The sequence below is a fragment of the Tympanuchus pallidicinctus genome, unplaced genomic scaffold (genome assembly GCF_026119805.1).
Source record: "Tympanuchus pallidicinctus isolate F22 unplaced genomic scaffold, pur_lepc_1.0 scaffold3, whole genome shotgun sequence".
NCBI lineage: Eukaryota > Metazoa > Chordata > Aves > Galliformes > Phasianidae > Tympanuchus > Tympanuchus pallidicinctus.
Window position 1 is genome coordinate 45,406,803 of NW_026294747.1, and position 20,685 is coordinate 45,427,487.

General features: G+C 40.1%; 1 long non-coding RNA gene across 2 annotated transcripts in view; it reads left to right on the forward strand.

Annotated features, from left to right (window-relative positions):
* LOC128086165 (uncharacterized) overlaps positions 1-11,498 on the forward strand; it is a 28,214-nt gene extending 16,716 nt beyond the window's left edge. For both annotated transcript variants that reach the window (XR_008209269.1, XR_008209268.1), the window contains one exon: positions 10,957-11,498. This is a non-coding gene — a long non-coding RNA (uncharacterized LOC128086165). The remainder of the gene's footprint in view (positions 1-10,956) is intronic.
* The last annotated feature ends 9,187 nt before the right edge of the window (positions 11,499-20,685 follow it).

The following is a 20,685-nucleotide window of genomic DNA, read 5'->3' on the forward strand; positions in this document are numbered from 1 at the left end:
CTTCTTCCAAGTACGTTATTTTATCAAAATTGATTCTAACATTTTAAAAGCAGCCAGGGATTTTCTGTTGCCTCACTTTTGGAATACCCATTCTAAAACTTGGAAAGAAGTTTTGAAATTTTCAGAGTTCAGATGGTGTCTGTTGTCACAGAGCCAATAGCCTGAATGGCAGGTTATTGGCACCTTCAAGTGTTAGCTCCAAATGTGTCCTAAAAGGGGCATTCAATAGAAAAGTGCTCTATTTTTAAATTAGGGCTGAGATAGGTAATAATAACACACAAAACACTATGTGAAAAGAACATTATCAAGGTTGCACAGCTCAGCACTTGAAACTAAGAAACACTGCAAGCAAAATTGTCCCAACTGCATTAATTTGCCACCTTGCACAGGTACATCAGTCAAAGGCTATTTTTGTGCAGGATTGGAGTCTTGCATGGTGTGCAGAATAGATGACACAGTTTGTGAGTTCAATACCTGATTTACTTTTTGCTGTTCAATGCATAGCTCAAATTCTGCTGTGAAGGCAAAACTATTTCCCGCTGGGGCATTCCATGGAATGTGGAACACATTGTAGGTCCTTGCTGTGTGCAAACACTGACTTAGCTACCTTTATAGTGTCTTAATAACAATTCTAGGTATCATTTTTCTCTTGTACATCTGTTAACCTATAGCAGAAAAGACAAGATTACAAGTATCTGTAATTGTAAGAGCCCAATTTTATTTTTGTTAGAGTACTAGCTGCACATACTGCATGAGGCCATGATTTTCCACTGCAATGGCCAGTGTTCTCTGTTGCAGATACTTAAGCCCTTGGGTGCAAGGTAGGCACATAGAAAATGAAGTGCACAGAGCTGATAACAGTGCAGTGTTATCAGTGGTATCAGGGAGTTGTCCCCTCCCTCAGGGCAGCATCTTACTCCTGTAGACAAAGGACTGCTGCACCTTTTTGCACTCTCCAGCCAACTCTATGTTCTTCATTAAAAATAATTAAGAATTCTGCAAACAATAGCCTTTTTCTCTCCTCTCCTATGGCAAATGCACAGTACACTGAATGAATTTGGCATTTGGTGAATAGTAAAGTGGTTAGTTAAAAACTGCTTGGCAATACACAAACACAAGGAGGCTGACTCCATGCTGGATCACCTTTAATTGTATCTTTTATGACTGATCTTTGCAAATTTATTACACAAATTATTTATTTTTGAAAAGCAAATGCAGCATTTTGCTATTCAAATTTTCTTGTCAACCATCAGTGTCATTTCAACTTTCATTTGAAACTCATTTCAAAAGTTCTGCACAGATCATTGAAGCAGAGAGATTAAATAAACAGGAAAAAATACAATAAATGTAATTTATTTTTTCCAACATATCAATTAAAACCAAGTACATTTTCAGATGCATAGCACCTTCTTCATTACTGATACCAGGCTATCTCAGTAGCAATAAAATCGCTAGCGTGCTCCTTGCCTAAAATCTGAAGATGTATTTCACAGATACACTCAGCAGATTTAAACGTGGCTAAAATAATTCTCAGTTTCCAAACATCATTTCTGTAACCAGGCAAGTTGGGTAATTTTTTCCAAAAAATATTTTCCCAGAGGCTAAAGCAACCTCAAACCAAAAAGTTACCATCTTAGGAAGTTATATGTATAAATACAAATAATACAACTTTCTTGAATGAGAGAATGTCAACTGGCTAGAGTTATTTCCAGTGTCCCTTAAAATAGCTGTACATAATTTCTGAATTAAACATAGCCTGAAGCAAAAATGGCGTAGACTTTGCAGACCCACAAACTAACAGCACTTTTCTGAGGGAGCTCATGTTTTATACTCCTCACGGTTTTGGATGCTCTTCCAATGCATGTTTGTTTTTTAAGGAGGAGACACTTCTGAGCTCCATTTTGAAGAACTAATCCTCAGGGTAGTTTGATCCATTGGAGGACAAATTATCTTCTGGTCTTGGCAGAATTTAGAGATAATGTATAGCCAAAGAAAGATAAATGTGCGTAATTTTTCCTCCTTGTAATATTTCTTAAATATCTTCTGAAGCAGCTCAGTTTCCATTCCAACACGCAGCGGCGTGAGGGCAGTTCTTCAAATTTCTTATGACAGAGGTTATGTGCCTTCTGGCAGGTGGGAGAGACCAGTCTTTCACTGATTTTTGAGTATTGTATCTTTCCTCAAACTCAACTTTTTTTCCTCTTAAAAGAGAACCCTGCAGGTTCCTTTGAAGTAGAAAATTTAAGTGCTGAGGTCTAAAATGATGGAAAGAGATCCTTTAACACATAATTCATCAAGCTGTTTCAGTTAATGACATTTTTATTCAGGCAAAGATTTTAAGATTTTTAACAGGTGTGGTGTTGTTTTTTTTGTTGGTTTTTTTTTTTTTTTTTTTTTTTCTCAGAATACACAATAATAAGAACGAGCACTGCCAAACATGACTATTCAAAGTTAGGAATCAAAGAGTCCTCTGACCTGGCCTGAATTGATACCCATAGCATATAACCTGACTGAGAGATCTGACTTCAAATCTTTATTCTGTGATAGTTTCAGGGATGCAGGAGGGACAGACGTTAACCTTCTTTGGTCTCCCATCCCTCCTGTGTTTTTTTCTTTTTTTTTTCTTTTTTTTTCTTTGAATGAAAAGTGTCCCCTCAACCAGATTTGGTCTATATAAATTATAAAATCTTTGGAGTAAGAACAACACATCTTCAGAGTACATAGCACAGAAGCTTCATGGTAATGAAAGAATCCATAGAATGGATTTTGTCTTCTGTTACTCAAAAACCCCTTAGCATGACTGCAGAATGCAAGAAAGATAACCAAAAGCACGGTATTGATTTTGTATGAGGAACAACTAGAATAGGATTTTTCAGCCTACCAAAAATATGACTACAGGGATATGGTAGGAGATTTACAGTATTCTAGGTGGCTTGCAATTTAAAATACAATTATGCATTGTCCCAGATTACATCATTAGGAATCAAGTGGCAGGTTAAATAATAAGTGAATAATTTTTCAGATGTTCCTTAATTAACTTTTGAGCTCATTACTAGAGGACATTGCATGGAAAACAAGAAGTTGATGTGAATTCAGAAAGTAATCAGACAAAATTAGAGAAAAAAATCCATGAAGGTGCATTAAATCCAAAGGTGTTCCCTCTGACGGAGGGAACCTGCAGATCTTTGGACTCTAGTTAGGTACAGAGGTAAGCATTACTGTATGCTTGTTTGCTGTCTATATTTGGTATCAGCTAATGGCAAGGAGACATCTTGTTAGCTGAGGTTAGGTCTGGCTATGATTTTTCTCACTTGTATCACAGCGAGTTTGGTCTGTACCAGAAATCCTATACGGCAGTCCTGAGAAGCGACCACTGAGGCTAGCTCAGTCCTGAGGATGGAGAAGAAGCTGGTTGTGAGACACCAAAGACCTGGTGGTGATTATGTTTGTCTTCTCTTCTCCTTCCCCACTGAAGCTACCTCTTCAGGGGAAGGAGCCCTTTGGGCTCTCAAAGACAGGGCTAAGCAGATGCTAGATGAATCTGGGACATGAAGGATCTGTTCTCCACCATGATATTCACAATATGCAACCTTTATGTTTCAACACTAAGTGCTCTGAGCTGTCCTGAAACACGGCACTTAGCTCCAGCTCCATGCTGCACCAGCAAGCTGAGTGCAGTTTTGCACCCACATGCCTCCAGGGACAAAGGCCTTCATAGTAGCTGTAAACAGCAGAGCAATAAATTGTTTGAAATTGGAGCACAAGCATTGTCAGTTGTCTTTTAGAACCAGTACATTTGCACACACTGTAGAAAGATTCATGTAAAAAAAACAAACAAACAAACAAAAAAAACATAATTCCCATCATTCTCCCATTCTTATTGCTAATAGAGGGTATCAGAGTTGACTACCAGAATAGTACAAGGGATGAAATACTCTTTTGACTCAAGAAATCTGAAAAGAAATACCCAGTATTTAAAGGATGAAAATGACAAATATGCTGTGGTATCAACTGAGAATGAAATGCTTCTGAGCATTAGCATTGAGCAACCAAGCACAGTGCTGTGCATCAGAAAAATGGATTGTGAACAAGAAATAAGCCACTCTAAATCAATGAGAATTATGCAGAAACTTAATCACAGCTTGGGCCAACCCAGAAAATTCATCATCTCTGGGTTTGTGAAATTTAGAATTTGAATCATATATGCTTCCACTTCTAATTTAAGTAGCTTGCTAGTTTTGATCAATAATCATTTGTTTTTAATAGGGCATCTTATATCAAAGGGAGAGGGCTTAGGTTGAAGGGTGGCCTTTGATCAGTTTTGTTTCTTTCACAAACTAGGACTCATGAAGCTTCATTAATCCTTGCTGCAGGTGGAGCTGAAGGCTATTTGTGAATCTGTGGTTAGAAGTCTCTACAAAGAGGCATTAAATGGGAGTCTGCAGCAGTAGCTTTGTGTTTAAGGATAATTATTCTGATATAAACTGTAGCTTCATTTCTGAGATAGAGATGCTTATATTCAAAATATCCAGTCTCTTTAATAATAGAGCTTAGATATCCTGAGTACCACAGGGTGATGCATGGTCTCAGACACAAATGAGAAGAAGAAAGGAGAGGCAAATCCTCCACCTCTCCTGAGTCCTTTAGCTGCCTGGGGAACAAAAACAGCTGCCAGAGCATCTATGGGACCTTACCCATGGTGGGGTCCAGGGTGAGCCCTGTAATACATTGCTGCTTTGAATTCTGCCCTCTCAGAAAAACCTCACTGTTGTGGAGTGCTTTCCGTTATCGGAGAGGAGGTCTGTCACTGCTGAGGCCCTTAGAGATATCGTGGCTATGAAGCTATAAATAGCATGTATTTCCCACTGCCTGAAACCTGCCAGCGCAGCAGCAGGATGACGTAGGTTTGCTTTCCTGCTGGAACACTACAGAAGTGCTTCTACTCTCTCCGCAGAGACGTCTGTTAGCTGTAGACACTGTTTCTGTGCTCACTGTTGGGGAGATGTTATTGAACTGAGCTCACATTTCTGCTTTTTCTGATCTTTTTTTTTCTCCACAAGAAACACCTCTCCCTGGGCACCTTTCCTTGCCTCCCCTCCCTCTTCTTTTGGACAGGTCCCTGCTTTTCTAAGGTATTCTGATTGCTTCTTGGTATTAGCTTCTGCTCGTCCCACTTTGATTCATCTGCTGTTATACATAATGCACTGTCTGTGCAGACTGCTCTGGCTGAAGGGACTTGTTTGAAGCTTTTTTCAATGGTCTGAGAGCTTCTCTCTTGCTTTTCCTTCTCTCAGCTTTATCTTGCATTCATATGATGTCTTTCAGTTCTGTGAAATCCAGCTTTGCAAATAAAAGCAGATGGTTGCTCCTGCAGCTGCTGATACCTCTCTGAGCAGTATCATGACTGGCAGCTAACAACATATTGTGTGAGTGAAAGTTAGGAGAGGACTGATCCAGTTCAAAATGTCACAAGGACTGTACATGGTTACAAAGTCATTACAGAAGTGGTAATACTTATTAGAAAAAGGATCCTAGGGCTGCTGATGATCACAAATGTTTCTGCTGGCTTTGCCTTCCTCCCACTGGCAGCAGTGCGGCACTCATTGGAATGCACTGCTCAGCATCCTGCCCAGTGGCTGTCCAGGATGGGAGCTGAGTTTGGATCTTAGTTGGATATCAAGGTGGATATTAGGAAAAATTTCTTCTCAGAAAGAGTGGTGAGAGGCTACTCAGGGAGATGGTTGAGTCACTGTCCCTGGAAGTGTTCAAAAAAAGATGTAGATGTGGCACTGAGGGACGTGCTGAGTGAGCAGGATGGAGATAGGCTGATAGTTGGAGTAGATGACATTAGTGGTCTTTTCCAACCTTTATTCTGTGAGCATGCAGCTTTCCCACATCTGTGCTTGGAGGAAAATGAGGTTAAAAGGACTTGGGAGAAAAGGAACAAAACTCCTCTTTGTGTGTTGCATAAGTGGCATTAAGCCTCTCCTCCACTGGTAACTGGAGTGCTTCTGTGTGCAATAAGAAAAGATGGCAGCTCCAGCAGCAGGTGAATTCACAGTCTGCTTTGTATGATTTCTGTGCCTCCTTCAGTTTGCTAATCAAAACAAGTTTCTGCTCTGTTTCTTATCCCCAGAGGGCGGAACTATGCCCAGAAAATTAAAGCTCTCTTATCTGTTAATGTGTCATCACAACTAATAGCCTGGGGACTATAAACAAGTTTAAATATCAGAACAGTTTGGCTGGTGATTGTCCGTGATTATGTATTAAGAATACAAAATTTGTGCCCAATGATATTCAAGCTAGACTGAAGATGAGAAGGCAGCTCCTCAGCTGCTGTAAATGGAGGTAGCGTGGCTGAGTGGAGAAGGGAGGCTGCTCAGCACCTGACCCTCAGAGCTTTGCAGAAGTTTCCATTCTTGTTTGTCAAGGCACTGGATCATACAGGTCAGCACAGGTCCAAGCAGACCCTTCTCTCCGTTCTAATATCTGGGAGCTGCGCTCCTCCCAGCTCACAGCCTCTTGGGCACTCTTTCAGTAGTGACCTACAAGCAAAGAGATTGCAGATTGCTAATCTTTGTCAAGAGCAAGTCAAGGAGCCAGCATGTTCAAAAGCTGTCAGATATGTCAGGCAGGTACCTCACAAGGAATGTGGTTTGTACCTTCAACTTGACAAACATACTGCAGTAAAATAACAAATATGCACTCACTCTCTGCCACCATTTCCAAAGCCCTGCTGCTGCCCCATCACTTTCAGCTCACTGACTGTTCATGCTGAGGGTGAGAAGGCAAGGAACAGTTATTTCCTCTTGTTAGAAATGCCGTGACTAGTCCATAGGTCTGCTTACAATGACATCAGCATGCAGTGAGACCTATGGTTTTGTGGAGATGGCAGTGTGAGTATCTTGTAACATAGTTGGATTTGAAATTGTTCATGTTAACATCTCCCTGTTCTGAAAGGCACTGCTGTTTCTATGAGTCATTTCCCAGGATAGACTGGGCTATTCTTGAAAGAATCCCACAGATTAGAAACTGAGGCAGAGAGAGATGTAGTGATATCCCCCAGATATGTACAAAGTCAATAGTTGTTCAAAGAGGTGGATATCAGAGAAGTGTTCTAACCTCTGATTGTCCTTGCCACTGTGCAAAGCAGAATACATGGAATAAATAACTTTTCATGTATATCTTTACAGACTATATATCTTCTTGAAAAGCTGATACCAGGTTAATGATGAATCTTGCAAAATGGTATAGGGAGCACATTCATTTTGATAAGGCAAGAGATCACTTACCTAATGAAGTACTACTTAATAAGAAGGATCATTATTAAAGAAATGGTATATCTAGTGCTTTTTACACCTTCTATATTAATCAGCATTTCTCGGCAAGGAAAAGGAGTGTTTCTGACAAGCATGAAGTTGCATAAGGAAAAACATAAAAGGAGCAGTGTGTCATAACAATTTTAAAACATGAAACAATGTCAAATAAATGAAATCAATTTCCAGAGGAGAATAACAAAGGCTGAAAAAGGTCCTAGAAAGCCAAAAGATTTTTATTTTCTTTTTCATTAATTAGGGACATTATATTAAAAATGTCGGGAACTGTTTTCCCTGTAACAAAAAACACCCACAAGATGCCAACCGAAATTCCTCTCTGAGCACAAGATCTGTGAAGGTTAAAGGCTTGAATCTGGCATCAGGAGAGCATTTCTTGTCTCCCAAGGTCACTCCATAAATGTGGAAAAGTAATTTTGATTCTGGTCTCCTTACGGTTCAAAGTCAAAGCTTACCTTGTTTCAACAGTTCTATATTTGGCAAAGTACTAATATAATTGTATTTGGTCCCAGTCTTGTCCTGCTGGAATATTAAGCACTCCTAATACCAAGCCCACTGTGGTCTCTCGTAGCGTAGGTGAGGCATGGAATAGCAAGTAGTGTATTCACACTGGAGCAATTCCTCCAAGGAAACTCGGTATCTCCTTGCTAATTATTAGAACATGCAATGAACAGAAAAATGATTGCATGACCTCAGCTTAGAGATTGTGCAGCCTGGTGACCCCTCTATTGTAGCTGCCAGCAGTGTGTACATGGGAAAAATTTTAATAAAAAGGCAAGGATCTGGTGGTACTTCCTCAGAATACTTTTGCAGCTTCAAAAAAAAAAAAAAAAAAAGAAAGAAATCACAACTCAAGGACTTCCTAAGCCAGAGGGCTTTTCTTTATATCTTATAGTCTTTGATATACTTTTTCTTTTGTGAATTATTTAGCTACTTTTAAGATTTATGTTAATTTTAGGATTTGCAGTGTCCTGCAGGAAAGAGTTTGACACTTTAATTGCATGCTGCACACTTTGAATTTATTAGAAAAGATGTGTTGCTCATAGTAGAGGTTTTGATGCCCTCCAGCTGCCTCTGCTCACATCAATCCCAGAAACAGAATTATTGAGCATGCATGGTGTAGATGCCATGACCAACCCATATTGGTCAGTTCAGGGTGTGTGGAAATCCACCCCAGCTGAGGTTGACTGGTTGACTCTGCCCAAACCATAGGATAAGGCAGACCTATGAATTAATCAGTGTATCTTCTCTGGCTTTTTTCAGAGCCTGAAGGGCTCACAGGATGCTTGGCTATCATTGTGTTTCTACAAGAGCTGGAGGTGCTGAATGAACAGTGCTCAGCTCAGTAGAACCTGTCTACAGAATTTCAGACACAGCACATGAATGCCTCTTCAAATCCTCTTGTTTGAGTCTTGGGATGTGTTCTGATCATATTTGTGATTCCACTTGATTTTTCAAACAAATAGTGAAATGCAGGTATTTGACTATAGAGACCACATCTTGGCTACTGAAAAGGGAGAGTGCTTGACTGTGGCACAGTTAGGGATGCGGGTTTGTGGTCTGCTGCCATGTGGACTCAATGCCTTGGGTTGTGAGGTTAGTGTAAATGGCTTTCATAGGAACTCTCCTGGTATTTCCCTGAGCCAGCTTTCCTGTCTGGGTATCACTGATTGTGCAGTGGCAATTCCATAGGCAGGGAAAGCACCTGCTAGTTGCAAAGCAGAACCAAGCAACAGGTGGGACACTTGGGCTCCTCCAGGAACTAGCTGAGGGCAAATATGGCAAGGACCATTTGCTGCTAGAGGATGTCCAACAGGAAGAGTTGCAATTGGGAGTGGCTGGAAGAATGTGGGGAGCAGTTTGTGAGGGCTGGAGTGGAACCAGGAGCCAGCATGCCCTGGGAGGTGCCCAGTGCCCCTGAAGCTTTGCCTGTCTGGGTCAGATTAGCAGCAGACCTGTGAGATGAGAGCATTCTTTTGTCTGGTGCAGCATCCCTCTAGGAGAAGTCACAGCTTTGCTGTGAGTACATCGAGGTTACCAACTGCCTCATTTTCTGCTGAATCACTTGGTGACACCAAGGCAAAGCACGTAAATGCTAATACAAGTGTTCATGTAAGGGCTGGTAGCACCTCCACAGACCCCGACTCCTGCCTTACTCACCGCTAATCACTTGTACATCATCAGTACCTGCTGAGATTCCAGTCCTCGCAAGGATGTCAGCAGAGGTTGCTGTCCTATATATGAACAACTGGCAGACAAAACAAACGCACTGTTTTGTCTGGACTCTCTTTTTTTTTTTGTCCTAGTCTCTCTTGAGAAAATTCTACTCTTCCAGACCTTTTCACCTTTTTGGTACTCTGCTGCGCTACATCTGCATGAACAAAGACTTTGCTCGGGCTGCACAACTGAGTTCCAAATTGTGATGCTGGGGGGATATTTGCCTGTTCTAAACAGTTCTCTTTTCTCTGCCTGCCCAAGCTGTGTAGATCCAGCAGCTTTGATCCATAGGTTAGCTGCTGGAGGAATAAGAGAAGAGGTTGCATCTCCTTTCTTCTCCAACTAACTCCCTCCTGTGTGCAGGAGCTGTTTGGGGAAGCTTTTGCTGCCTCCTGCCAGCAGCAGGAAGGTCACAGGATGTGGTGGGCAGTCACAGAGATAACAGTAGGACACAGCCCAAGCTCAGCTGTTGGCAGATCTGTATGCTTTGGGAAAACAGCCAGCCTGCTTCAGTTTTCTGGGTCAGTCTGGTTTTCTAGTTGTGTCTGAATTGCGTTAGATAGATGTAAGCACGGATGAATAGAATTTATCCATTTCTAATTTGAAGATCAAACATTTACCCAGGTCTCATTACCTGGCTGGCACACCAGGGGAGCTCCAGCAGTGCCCGAAGTCAGGGCTGGTCCCAGAACTGAAGGATTTTCTTTTTTGAGCAGTTCAGATGTTAGAGCTGCTGCTTAGGAAATGGCCGTATCCTCCCTGCAGGCAGATCAATACCTCTCAGCTCACGGCACTGCAAGGAACTTTTCATCGTACATTAAGAATGAGGAAAATAAAAGCCACGATGGATGTTATTCTGGTTTTGCTGTTATTTTGAATTATTTAGAGGCAAGTCACTGCTGTCTTCTTTCTTGTCAGAAGACAAAATATCTTTGTCTTTGATAGTTTTTCCTATAAAAAAGGAAAAAAGTTCTTCCCATTTTTGTTTCTCTCACTCACTCAGTCCTTGGTACCAACGTGTAAATTCAGGCTTTCTGCAACTTTCCAATGTCTCTTACATTCCTAATGCAAACCAAGTTCCCACTGACACAGGTGGAAGTCACATCTCAGTGGTACACTTCTAACCAGCTTCATAGCAATGTTGCAGATGAGTGATTAATGCTGTAAATGATGGCTAGTGGATAAGCAGAGGATATTTTGGAGGGTTATAAGAAATTTCCAGGCTAGCTGAACTATCACTTAATTAAGCATTTACTAAATAGCTAGAAAAAAATGTTAAACTTTAAAATGAATTTTTAATGCACAGTGTTAAGAGGCAAAAATCCTGCAGTTTTCTCCACCATTTATATAAGCTCAGAAAAACAACCTAAATAATGTGTTCTGGTATTTTTCTTCCTAATTCTAGATTATCCTGAAGGGGACGATAAAGAAACTGGCCACCAAGATGGTAATCACTAGTGGAAATGAAGAAGATAAAGGCAATCAAGAAAAGGAGAGCAAAGAAGAAACCATCTTGGCAATGCTTGGAATTATTGGGACAATTCTAAACCTCATTGTGATCATTTTTGTGTACATTTACACAACGTTGTAAACTAGCAGGCATGCAAATAGAGCAGATAAAACGGCCATTAAGAGTGACAACAAACATTACTGACTATTGACAAGTTGTTTAATCAGAATTGACTCTGTATTATATTAACACATCATAAAAGCACTGCCTGCAGGCAGCGAAGGCTGAAGCACAATTAATTTAACAAGACTTCTTCACGCAGTAACAAGCTAAACTCTTCTGTCCTGCCCTCTTCCTTTCGCTTTGGTTTTTGGTTTGGGGAAAACATGACTGCAATTATGTAAGTTGTAGCTTTGGAGAAATCCACCTGGGTTATGTTGTTTTAACACAATTTAAAAAAAAGAAGAAAAAAAGAAAAAAAAGAAAAAAATTAGAAACTGTACACTATATACAATTAAAAATGTATACTGTATACCTGCAAAGATGGAACTCTAAGATAGCTGCATAGCACAGATCACGTGTCCATTAGGTCAAATGTTATTTTCTCTCTTGGTTTATGCTTTTACTTACATCTAATCTGACAAGCTTTTTGTTTAGAATGAACATATGGTGCAATCATGAAAAAAAAACAAAACAATTCTATTGAGCATTGAGCAAGATCTGCCTAAAACTGATAAGATGTTTGGAGAAATACGGTATGTGGTTATTTTAACTTTCTCATTTGCTTAACATCTGTGTCTGTTCATACCAATGTTTATAAATATATATTTTTAATAAATGTGCTATATTTTTAGCATGAGCCAAACATTTGGTGACACTTGTATTCATGCAGCTAGATTTTGTTGGATGAAGTGCCCTTTTTGACAATGGATGATATTCTTCTCAGCAATTATACAGTAGTCTTGTTTGCAGCCCTCTCAGTGTAGTCTGCAGCAAGCTCACATCATGTTCATATGCATGACTTGAAGTTGGAATGTCAGCTGAAAAGCACTGCTGCCTAATACGGGAAATAGCAAAACATCGTAAGGTGACCTTTGGAGACTGGCTGCAGAAAGAAGGTTCTATTTATAGTTTGAAACAAAAAGTGAATGGAAGGAATTTTGAGGCATCTCTCAAGATATTACGAAGTTCACAGAATTTATGGCTTTCAGAATCTGGTCGCACTCTCTAAGGGCTTGTAGTGAAAGAGACAAACGCAGTTATGCAGTTGGAAAGAGAAATGTAAAGAGCCTGCAGAGAGGAGCTTATGAGAAATCTATTTTGTAAACACAGGGTGTATTTCAAATGTGAAGATGATTAACCCTTCACACACACTTCTCTGACTTGCAATTTAAATGATGTCAGTGCAGTGAAATTTTCTGATTTGTGGTTTTGGCAGGAAAATATAGGGGATGATCATCATTTTGCGTCAGAATTCAGTACCTATCAGCATATGAAGCACTAAAAATATGAGACCTCAACTCTGCCTCAAATTGCCTAAGTAGTTCCCCATTAACTCTGACATGTTTTCTGAAAAAAAGAAAAAAAAAAGTCAATTACTTGTTTGCTGACTTGTGACTTGAATTATGTCCTCAGATGAACAAGAGAGATTGCTGTTGAAGTCAGTTGGAGATGTTAAAAGTCTCCTCCTAAAGTCTCAGGAATTACAGTGATCAGCCCTGTGCCTCTGGAACCAGTAATGAGCCTCTCACTGGGTTCCAGGTGGCTGGGAATGATTTCACAAATACACAACTTCACTGTAAGATAAAATAAAAGCAAGCCTGGGAAAGCCTCAGGGAGACTCTCATAAAAGAGGTATTTAGACTCTGGTGTATCACACAGTCAATAACAAACCATCAGGAGAAGGGAAAAGGTCAGTGAGTAAATTAAAATGAAATCCAATATGAAGACTGAAGGAAGAAAGAGCAAAAATGATTTCATATTTGTGGGAAAAAAAAATGACAGTGAAAGAAGTGAGATTTGAAAAAGCAGAGAACAGTGCAGACAGAAGGTGCCAGGTGTAGGGCGGTAGAAGAAACTTTTGTTGTGGCTACACTCCGCAGGTAGAGCCAAGGGTATTGGGAAGAATGAGAAACTTTTAGTGGCACTGTTCAGTAGAAGTGAATTAGGCTGATATTTTTTGGGGGTGTTTTTTTGGCTTGTCTGTTTGTTTTTGTATGCTTTTTTCTTGTTTGGTTGGCTTTGTTGCTTTTTTTCTTTGTTGGTGTTGTCATTTTATTGGATAATTCTAGGGAATTAGAAAAATTCAGCATTTTGTATAGCCTGAATGAGAAGAAAATCACAAAAATACAGTGCTTCCATCTTGTAGCTTTCTTTTTTGAAGGTACTGCTGATCTCAGCATGGGGCAATGGCATTGTCCCCATTCCTCACAGCACAGCTGCACTTACTGCGAACACCTGGATATCTCCAGCTGCCCTTCACCTTGTGATGGTCCTCTGCAAATGTTTTGCTAAAGCCTCTCCTTCTCCAGCAATCACCACAGCAGTCCGAGTCTCATTCCCATCTTCTAGAGGTGAAGCTGGGAAAGGGCAGCATCAGGGTTGAGAGATGAGCTCTGCTGCCTGATACTTCTTTGCCTCTCCATGCATCAAGAGACAATCCCTATCATCTTGTGGACATGAAGATGCTTAAGAATAAATGTCCATTAATTTCTGCTATTAATATTAGAAATCAACCTCTAGTCTGCAAAACAACAAAAAACACTACTACACCTCAAACAGTAGAAATGTTCACTGTTCAATGCCTTGTTCTCCTCCAGACATAGTCCAGGACTTTCACCAAAGCAGTCACAGCAAACAGCCCAAACGTGCTTAAGCTGAACTGGTAGATCAAAAATCCTAAGGAAACAGTATTCACTCTTCCAGCAGAAGACCAGACAGGGGAGGAGTTTCCAGCTGTGGATGAGATGATCTTTGCCTTAAAGGATCTTGTATGCTTTACATCCGCTGAGCAACCAGGCACCTTCCAACAGCTATGTGCCACATGCCTTTCTGTGGTGCTTTTATTGCACACTACAGTAAGAAAAAAGCTTTATCCCCAACCATAAAATGTTTAACACTTAGTATTTTAATTTTACTGGTCTCTGTTCACAGATTTTTCTAGAAATATCCTGGGGCAAGTACTTTTTAAGTAGATTCATTAACTATTCATTTAAATAAAAATGAAGAGTTTCCCTTGAGGGCAATTCCTCTACCTTTTATTTGGCTCTCATGAACACTGATATGGGGAAAGTACGCTTTCAAGAATGACCGTGGAAAGGAAGCATTTTATATAAGAGCCTCAACATGTGTCTTCCCAGGCAGATGCACACAGGCCTGGTTTAGGCTAAATGCCAGCTGCAGACTAATTACCCTCATGCTTTTTTACATGAGTGGTTGTCAGCATGCACCTGTAAGAAATATTCAACTAGGTATCACATATATCACAGATTCCTTATTGTTGGTAACTGCAGTAACTGCTGAATAAAACTTTTCACAAGAGCTGAATGATAAATCTGCTTTGGCAAGGAAAAAGCCAATAGTCTCATTCCTGGCTTGACTTGCAGGCGATGCAAAGAGTTATCAAAGTCTTTTTACATTAAATATTACCACATTAGTGATGGAAATCTTTATGTTTCCATTTGAATAGAAGAAAATGAAAATTCAGTATCATAGTAGCATACCAGAACAACAATTTTTAGCTTATGTAAATTGAGGATACCTGTGTATATTTCTGTTGTACTATATAATCTAATAGTTTGCATTATGGAAATGAAGAATATTTTCCTGAGGTGACAGGAAGGTGTGTTTCTTTCTGCCAGTGCCTGGTATACTGTTAGCACAGCCAAGTGTGTACAGAAGAATTTGAGAAGGTAAAAAATCGTTCAAAGCCCATCATAGACATAGTGAAGTAAGGAGATGGAAGAATAGGCTGCTGCTCTCAACTGTAGCTCCTGTAGCTGCTTCTAAAAAAGTCACCATCTCAGGAGTATGCCTTCGCATATGTTATCTGCAAGGATGCTTCTTACCCCTTCCTTCGAGGTTTTAAGGCTGGGAGGCACCATGATTCTAGAAGCTGCTGTTCTGGTTTACTGGGTGTAGCAGAAATGCTGAGTCACAGCCTGAACCACTGATTGAGCACCTGGTGGGAAGGCAGGGCCAATGCTGGGGAGCTCAGGTGCATGCAATGCAGCTGAGTGACTGGAAGGGATGGAGCCAGGATCCACCCCTTCCCAGACCTCATTTAAGAGCTGGCAGTGGAGGTCAGGGTATCTTGCTGGAGATCTCTACCTGCCTGAGGTCTGCTGAAGGTAAGCTGCTGCTTTCCTTTACTGCGGTGCTCATAGCTGTTACATTTGAGCAAGCCCTGCCTTGATGCAGTCTAGGACCTTGCTGCTCTGCTTTCCATTCTGTTACAATTGTATATACAGATCTATTGTTGGGTGGTCTTACTGTTTTCGATGTAGTCAGTAATTCTATTTGCTTTAGTTCCTGGTAATTCAAAGGATTCTTATTTAAGTTCCCCTTCTTGCTCTCTATTCTGTTTCTCAAGTACAGTGTTGTTTCATTAGACATCCAAATACTAAGAAAACCTCCATCACATCATGACGAATACTTAGTGTGAGGCATTGATGAAGTCTAAGTGTCTTATACTTCCACTTAAACCATATCCTGAAGCTTGCCCCAAGGTCTCATCTATGCATGTCAGAAGGTGTCATCATTTCTAAGTGAGAACCTGACATTTCAGAGCATGCTGGGGGATGTTCAAGGAATGTGGCCCATAGCAAGGAATGGAGTTAAGGAGTAACTGGATTAAAACTCCAGTGAGGTAGCATAGCAATATTTTCTAATTAATTAGTCTTGAGGTTTGGCTGGATTACTTAATTTCTGACTACCTAGTATTTTTGAGGGGGTGTGAGTATGTGTGTGTATATATAGATATAAAAATAAAAAACTTTCTTGGAAAGTGTTTAGAAGAAACACATCAAAGTGAAATAAAGACGAACCTTATGCAGTGAGGTTCTAGCAGCAGCTTCCAGTAGCAGCCTTCCAAAGCAAACAAGACTGAGACAAGTGCTTCTGGTTCTCTTCCCAAGAGAAGACTTTAGCAGGCCAGGAGCATGCTGCATGAAGATGAAAGTGCCTCTTGTGCTTAGACAGTGTTGTCTTTAGAGCAGTACGCACAAGTTAATGAAGACTTACAAAGGTGTAAGGAATGGCACAAGCATTGTTCATCTCAATCACTAACCTGCTCTGCTCCCAGGTACATTTTTGAGGCTCTTATGAACTCAGTCCATCCTTCCCCACCAGTGATCTAAGAAACAAAACCTGTGCAGCACAGAAGCCTCACACCAGATTTAAGTAATATGTGCATCTGCATACATTTATCTTTGTTCAAACCATCTGGAAGCCCAGTAAGGTGCTCCTTGTCTTAATCATTAAGATTGCTTATTTGCATTTCACCTGGGGGAGCTCAGATGGTGAAAGGCAATTCGTAGAGCTGAAAGTACCCTAATGTTTCCAGCAATGAAACTTTACAGGATGTAGCTGTTATCTCAGAATGCTCCTTTTCACAATGAAATACATCATGTTCACATGACATACAATAGGTAGTTTCTCTCTAACTGATTGTACCTTACTGTTAGGTGCTCAGATTTTGTATTAGCTGATCACTACAGCAGGGTTTTATGGTAAAGTATGGATCCCAAGTCAAGTTCAGTAGCATGAGCTACTCTCTCATCGTGCTAGATTGCCTGCTAGTGAAACAAAAGAGAAATACAAGTCTATAGCTTGCTCTCTAGGTTCTCTGCAGGCTCACACAGTGATTAAACTTGGGCAACTTGTTTTATGATGGCTCTGATATACTCACACACCTCCAGAACCAGCCCTGAATCTGGCCTCAGTGCCTTGAAGGTCTCATGATGATACGATCCTCAACCAGTATCACTCTCCAACAGCAGTGATATGGACTGGCAGTAGCAGGGGATGCCAGCTGGGACACTCCATGAGCCAAAGCTTGTATAGGGGAGGCTAGCTGGTTTCCACAGGTACTTACCTTCTTGAGGATCAAGGGTGTTGTGGTGCATTGGTACTGGTGGTGAGCTATTGTAATAAAGTGACTGTATTCCAGGGGAGTGATTTCTCACCTTTATTTTCTACAAACGTAATTGAAAACATTTTATAATTCTGGCTTTGTCAATTTAAGATATGAATTAAAAAAAAAAGTTATGTTTTCATATTTCTAATTTGCTGCTTTTCTTCCCCTACCAATCAACTAAATTTCAGTTTTGCCATATACTGTTCTTCTTTCTGTAATAAAGATAGTTAATGCTTTGGTACTGGGTGAATAAGTTAAAAATGTAGGCAACATTGTCCGTGTTTCATTAATTCTTTATTTTGGGCGGAAAATATAGCCAGTGATTTTCTTCGCAACCATTGCTAGCGTTAATTTCATAATAAATTCATACCATCAATTCTAGAGCCTAAAGAAACTGTGAGACAAAGATTCGGCATTGGGAGCTGTGCATTTTCAAATGCTGTCAACAAACAGAAGCATATGGAATCTTTGCATTAAGATAAAAGAAAACAATGTTGTACACATACTTTTTTTTTTTTAATAGCTTCAAACTCAGAAGTGAGATAAAACTACTATCATTCTTACACTGTTGCTGACATTGCATAGTACTCAGTGGGACGTAGTTTAGATGCTTGCTCTTCTAACACTTGCATATGTGCTTAATTCTACCTAAGGGACGTGGTTCCTTTGCAGTCAATATGCATATGTAGATTTATTTACAGGTTTGGCTGACAGCTGATATAGCAACAATGTAATTAATCATGTAGGAAATTCCATGTTTTTGCCCTACACAGTGAGTTTATATCTAACTGTCTCACTGACCTTATTTTCTTCTGACCAATTTGAGTCTCTATGACGATAAACTGATAAAAACCTATATAATATAACCAATGAAAGAATGAAAACAGTGGAAAAATATTCAAACTGCATCTTCTATCAGATGCTTGGCATACAAATTTGTGCTTTGAAAAATTTCAGTGCTGAATGTTTTACATTTTCCTTTATATGGTTCACCATTAGTCCACACATATTAGTGGCTTTAAAGTCTCTATTTGATAGCAGTGTATACATACTCTTTCACTGAGCTGTGCAAACAGTAGCAAAATGGATTTTGCATCCTGTGTTGCTTTTTAAAATTTTGCAAACCTCTTGCCATCCTATACTGACCTCCTGGTTTTAAAGATTGACAATTCTGAAGAGTAGCATACAATTCTACAACCTTCACTACGATTTTAGGCAAAAAGGATGAGGTCTTTTATACCAAAAAAGGGTTTTGTTTCTCTTATTTCTCTGCTCATGTAGATAGCCTCAGGTGCCTCCTGTGCTGCTGTTCTGAGCATAACAGACCCACAGGATTGAGGTCTTTATTTTTTTTTTTTAATTTAATTTTATTTTATTTTATTTTATTTAGAAAGTTCAGTTGTCAAACCCCTTGAAGCAGTGTACTGCATGGTTGTTGCAACATAAGCAAGCAAAAAAAAGTTCCAATCATAGAACCACAGAATTGTTTGAGTTGGAAGGGAAGTTTAAAGGGCATCTACTCCAACTTCTCTGCAATCAACAGGGACATCTACAGCTCCATCAGGTGCTCAGAGTCCTGTCCGGAGTGACCCTGAGTGTAACAAGCAATTAACTTCCTAACTTTTAAAACAACACTGTTGTTCGTGTGCCTGCTTCCATGGGTGAAAAGATGCAAAACATCATCAGTATTATCGGTGTAGCAATGGCCAAACACTACTTGATTCAGTACAGAACTTCAGCTAATGTGTTTGTTAAAGCATCCAGCTTGGAGCTGTGACCTCCAGTTATCAGAAATGCTGAGAAAATGCTTTCCCTGAACATTGAATATTTATTCATTTTTAAAATGGTTTTCATCTCAGAAATTGAGATTTTTTTGATAGAATGGAATTTAGAAACAACTCTTGCAATGTAGTTTGGTATTTTTTTAACAGTGTTTTGTTCTGCCTGCTTTCTTAAGAGAATTAATTTCCAGCTGAAAAGTTATTTCAAATTCAAATCGAAACTCAGTTCCACAATGCTAAAACATTTTGCCTGCCACAGTCTGTTCTCAGCCTCCCTATCCTGCATTGTTCAGCCACACTGAGCCTCCCTGTAGATGCTCAGGAAAACAGCACTGCTGAGCACCAGGGAGTGCCTGGCTCATACAACTTACTATGCAATCCAAGGGCTTTCAGCAGTGAATACAAATGTGTTCTTGGTTTTATTTTTTACATACGTCAAACTTTCATAAACTGAGGCCACCACTCACTGCATAACTCTGTGAATCAGACTGCTGCTTCCATGAGGCCAGGAGCATTTGAGTGAGGTGAAGAAAGAGAGAGGCTGAGAGATACCTGCTGGCCATAAACAGCCTTGTAATAAGCCTTCACAGGCACAGAATTCAGCCTCGCAGTGCACACTGCCTCCTTGAACCTGGCTGCTGGCCACCTCATCCCTGGTGCTCTTAGGGGTAGTGAGGGGAGCACACATGTTTTCCCATCTTAATCATGTTACATGCTCAGTTGGCTTTGCTGCAGTAAAAGTGACTATGGCAAAGTATGGGACAGCAGGGGAGCAAGGCTGCTATTCCCGTGGGCTTGGAAAACTTTTTGCACACGGACAAAATCTAATGACATATTGGCTGGAAGGTTCATCTTCTACTGCCATATCACCAACATCCACTTCTGACACTGTGGGCCAACATAATGACATAGGAAGCATTGTTTTACGAGCAGATATTGTAAGTGCTGCAGCACTCCCACTGTTTGAAAGCACTATGAAAAATTAAAAGAATGTTCAGAATATAGAAGAGACTGGTCATCTAAGCTGATTGTTGCTTGTACTGAAAATCAAAGCTTCTACTCTAATGATAGAGTAGCTTTGATGTCACAAAACCTGAAGAGTATCAGAATCCCATGTTATTAAAATGCCATCATTCTGCTCACTTTGAAAAGTTAATCATTCTGTTTCTGAGACATCTCTACCAGTACCGAAATTTTATAGTTCATCATCTTGTTCCAAACTTGAATATAACAGGAGGTTTGAAAACAATGATCCTTACACTGGAATTGCATTGCCTGGAAACTAAACGAGAAATCAGAAAGCATGTAGATTGGTTCTCTGTCAGCCTGTGCTGGGTTTGCAGGAAGATGTACTGAAGTGTGTCTAACAGCAAAACAGTCTGACCGGTACATTCAAATATCCTTTCAGATCAGTAGTTTTTTATTTATAGTCCTGGTCCCCTGGATGGAAGATGGATATTTTTTCGTTCAACCAGATGGTTTCTTCCTTCTGTGTGTCTTTTTATTCATCAAGTCTTAGATGAGTACAGTGTTGCTGATATGTCACTGCAGAGGAATAGTGTTAAGAAAAGGAATGAAATAGTCCAGATGTAAAAATAAAATGTCACTTTGCGTCAATCAATTCAAGCCATACAGAACAAACCGTAGAGATCCCTGCAAGCAACACACACTTCTTAGAAACTATCATTTCTGAAAGAGTGGTAGAAGCAGAAGGATGTATTGTGTATGTCCGTGGGCTCTTTGAAAACTACTTTGGAAGATGTATTT